The sequence below is a fragment of the Mus pahari genome, chromosome 1 (genome assembly GCF_900095145.1).
Source record: "Mus pahari chromosome 1, PAHARI_EIJ_v1.1, whole genome shotgun sequence".
Classification (NCBI taxonomy): Eukaryota; Metazoa; Chordata; class Mammalia; order Rodentia; family Muridae; genus Mus; species Mus pahari.
In genome coordinates, this window is record NC_034590.1 from 63,876,586 (window position 1) to 63,881,070 (window position 4,485).

At 42.6% G+C, this 4,485-nt stretch overlaps 1 protein-coding gene across 3 annotated transcripts in view; it reads left to right on the plus strand.

The window, feature by feature from the left end:
* Positions 1-4,485, plus strand: part of Rab30 (RAB30, member RAS oncogene family) — an 88,320-nt gene that overhangs the window by 43,568 nt on the left and 40,267 nt on the right. The window contains exon 1 of one of the 3 annotated variants that reach the window (XM_029540946.1): positions 1,553-1,568. The exons of the other annotated variants lie outside the window; for them this stretch is intronic. The gene's annotated coding sequence lies outside the window, so the exon portion shown is untranslated. Of the gene's footprint in view, positions 1-1,552; positions 1,569-4,485 lie in introns of those variants that run through there. 3 annotated transcript variants of the gene reach the window in all.

Sequence of the window (4,485 nt, forward strand, 5' to 3'; positions counted from 1 at the left end):
CCCCCCCGCGTGTGTATCCTATTCTATTATGATGATGATGATGATGATGATGATTAACTGGCATGTCTCTGATTTCTTGCCTTTGACAACCCCATGTGAAAGGCAGACTTAGGAATTATTTCCTGGGAGATAGTGTTTTATGGAAATGGTAGCATGCAGTTTCTTTAAAGACATGTGACATCAGAGCACTTGTGTTGTTTGTTTTGGAATTTGTATTTGCCTGACTCCAGGAGTAGTCTATTGGGAGAAAACGTGATCCCAAACAGACAGCTATCAGAGTCACCTGCGAGTATTTTTCTCATTCAGTCATTCATTCAATCAATCATTCATTTTTATGCTGGAGATTGAATACAGGACCATGCACATGAGAGGCAAATGCCTCAACACTTTTAATTATAAGAAATTTCAGGGTTGGAGGTATAAGCCCAGTAATTGAGTTCTTGTTTAGCATGTAGAAGGGTCTGGGTTTAATTGAATGAGGGAAGGAAGGATACAAGGAGGAAAGGGAGGGAGGAATGGAGGGACAAAGGGATGGGAAAGGGAGAAAATTTCAAAATTTAAATTTGAGACAGAGGCTCCCTGTGCAGCTCAAGAGAGCCTAAGACTTGCTATGTATACCAGACTGTGGCCAAATCTCAGTGAACTTCCTGCCTCAGCCTTTCCAGTGTTTTGATTATAGCTATACTTCATACCCAGCTGGGGAGTTTTCACAGAATTAAAAAAAATCTGTGTAGCTAAATGGAAGAAATCTTTGTAATAGTTTAAATTTTACTGCTGATTTTGGTAAGCTTCCTGTCTTATTTTAAAATTATAAAATAAAGCATACTTATGAAAATGCAAAAATATAGAGAGAAACAACAACAACAACAAAATACCTCAGTAAAAATCAAAAGCCCTGACGTTTAGGGCATGTTGGGCAGGGGTTAGAGTCTCACTATGTAGACCAGGCTGGCCTTGAACTCAAGGAGATCTGCCTGCCTCTGCCTTGCAAGTGTTCAGATTAAAGGCATGTGCCCCATCTCCAGGATAAAACCTGTCTTCTAAATGGAAGTTAGCAAAGCAGACTTTTATTCAGAATTCTTGGAAAGGAATATAGCAGGTTTGCTTCATAGTTACATGGTACCAGCATTTTCTGGTTTGATATAGGACAAATCTGCAGCTGTCGTTCTTATTTGAGATCAAATTTCAAACTGCTTAGTTAAGGGCCTACAGATGTGCTGAACTATGGGCGTGGGACTACGGACACTCTAATACAATATATAGAATGTGATCTATGTTCCTGAGCTTCTTATTGGAGAAGCTGGTATTTACAAAGTCATTAGAGCCAATGAATTAGTATTTATAGAGCACTTGCTATATGCCAGGTACCATGGTGGGTGTTTTACCAAAGCACCTCACTAAGGAGACCTTGGGGTAGGTAATACTATTTCTGCTTTCTAGATGGAGGAGTCAAGCCTTGGAGAGTGACTTGCTCAGGACCCTCCTGCTAGTAAGAGGGACAGAGTTGAAATTCCAGCCCTAATCCATCTGAATCTACTGCTAGGCCACCATCCTGCTGATGGTGGCCTGTAAGTATCTTGGATTTCCTAAAGCGCTCTTCCTTCCATTCTGATGCTTGAATAAGAGAGTAGTTTTAAGATTTGATATGGGGTTAGAGTGATGGATCCACAGTTAAGAGTACTGACTGCTCTTCTAGAGGACCCGGGTTCAATTCCAAGCACACACATGGAAGTCTGTAATTCTAAGATTTGACACCCTCACACAGACATATATGTAAGTAAAACACCAATGCACATAAAATTAAATAAATTATTAAAATGAAGATTTGATATGATCAAGAACTAAAGGTGTGTGGTTCATATGACCTGGTCTTACAAAGTTTCAGATGAGAGGCCTGGAGGACTCTGCAGGGAGGTGAAATGAAAGCAGGAATAGCTAGAACAGGCAGTGGTATGCATGAGAATGATGTAGCTAGGCAGCATGGCCTTACGCTACCTTGTGACAAGTAGGTCAGGGGTGGGAAGAGCTGCCTAGGAAACGCCACTTCCTAGAGTATGAGGCCACTTGCTTTTTGTTGTTTTTGTTTTGTTTTGTTTTGTTTTGTTTTGTTTGTTTGTTTGTTTTTTGGTTTTTTGAGACAGGGTTTCTTTGTGTAGCCTTGGCTGTCCTGGAACTCACTCTGTAGACCAGGCTGGCCTTGAACTCAGAAATCCACCTGCCTCTGCCTCCCGAGTGCTGGGATTAAAGGCGTGCACCACCACGCCTAGCAACCTAAGATAGTTAGCCAAGAAAAATCTGAACCAACACGTGCTTTCGTTTTCATCTTAGTCTTGTTCAATGTAAATCATCATTTAAAACTCTTTCTGATGCTCTCTTGAGCACTGAAGAGTTAATTCCTCAGTTTTTCTACTGACATTGAAATGTGAATTTCCTGGGTCTTGTTATCTCCTATCCATATTCTGGACATAAGGTGGCAACAACTTCTGAGGGACCCACAGTTAGTAGAACCCTTGATATATTGCAAACATCAATGACATTTGAAAACAAATTTAGTCATAGGCGTCTGTAATAAAGAACAGAGTCTGCTCACAGAGATGCGAGAAGGGGGATGGATGTTTTTGTTGGCTCGCTCAGCCATGCTGAAGATTCCTTCGGCTTTGCTGTGGTTGTCTTCAGAGCCTGAGCTTGGGATCTTTCCCAGGAGCCCGCTGTGTGTGCTGCAGTCGGTGGCATGGCTGCAAGAAGATACACTAGGGACCAGATCAGACCCGGCTCTCTTGTATACCAATTTAGTTTAGGGATTTTTTTTTTTTTAAACCTTGAGGACATTACAGACTTTTAAGTTTACTATAAAGCCTTGGCAATTTGTAGCCATATTCCTCCTTTCCACTCTTTTTTTTTTTTTTTTTTTTTTTAAGATTTATTTATATCATGTATGTGGGTACACTGTCACTGTCTTCAGACACACCAGAAGAGGGCATCAGATCCCCATTATAGATGGTTGTGAGTCATTATGTGGTTGCTGGGATTTGAGCTCAGGATCTCTGGTAGAGCAGTCAGTGCTCTTAACCACTGAGCCATCTCTCCAGCCCAGGAAATTCTTTTCTTAGTTAAGATCCTATTGATATTATAACCCTGGCCACCCAGCTCTACCTTTCTACAGCTCACTTCTGATATAAATTTCTAAGCTGCCCGCAGGTTTGGCTTCCTTCTGTCTTCACTGTGCCCATCGCCCACTCTTTCACTAGAACTTCCCTGTTTCTATTACCCTTCATGGCAAATTGAAAGCCACTTCTTTTAGATAAGTTTGTATTTATTGATTGGTTTATTTTGTGCTCTGTTTGTGGACGCGTGTGTATGCGTGTGTGTGTGTGTGTGTGTGTGTGTGTGTGTGTGTGTGTAGATATGCACACATGGCTGTAGAGGTCTGAGGTCACCATCCGTGCCTTCCTCAATCATGTCCTTTTACATTTATTTTATATGTATGTGTCTGCCTGTATTACTCTGTGTGCACAACATGTGGGATAGTTAGTGGTAGAGCCACTGTGTGGGTGCTGGGAATCAAAGTGGGTCCTCTGCAAGAACAGGAAGTGCTCTTAATTGCAGAGCCATCTTTCCAGCCCCTCCACTTTAGTCTGTGAGAGAGTCTCTCATTGGTCTGGAGTTCACTGGAGTCTGCTGGCCTGGCCTCTGCCGCTCTTTCCCTCTCCAGTGTTGAGATTGTAAGCATGTGTCGCCCTGCCTGGCTTAGTTATACAAGTTCTTAGACTCAGGCTGAGGCCCTGATGTTTCTTGGCAAGCGTCCCTCTTAACAGCTTTGACACGACTGAATCACTGTGGTTTTGGCCACTCTACTTTCTGGGCCTCGTTCTGTGTCTCTGAGGATCTCTGAGTGTTCATCGTGAGCGCCCCACTCCCATCCCCGTCAGAACCTTCTCCTCACTTTTCTGCTTCCTCATGTTCACAGTTGTCCTCTCCTAACCAGCCACTTGAAGAACAAGTACCCACCTTTTGCTAACGGCCTTCTGCCTGAAGTCTGTCTGGAATAGGAGATTCTTAAACTTGCCTCCGCTTGAGGCTTGGTGCTCCAGGCGCCTTACTCCCTCCACACACTCAAATATCTGGCTCTTACCTTTCAAGCCTTCCCTTTCTTTATTCATCTTCATCCAGTTTTCCAGCAACTCTTAGCTTGTCTTCAGAATCCCCAATGTATCCCTTCTTCTAGTCCAGGCCACATTACCTTTCAGCTAGGCCATCAGAGTAGCCTCCTAGCTTTTCTTACTGTTTATACTTGTTCATATTCCGTAACACCCTCTCTTGTAAGGGCCTGGGAAGTCTTTTTAAAATGTTAATCCGGGGTAGGAGAGATAGATGGCTCAGCCTTTAAGAGTAGTGGCTACTCCTTTTTTTTTTTTTAAATTATTATTATTATTTTCTTTATTTACATTTCAAATGCTATCCTGAAAGTTCCCTATAGCCCCCCCC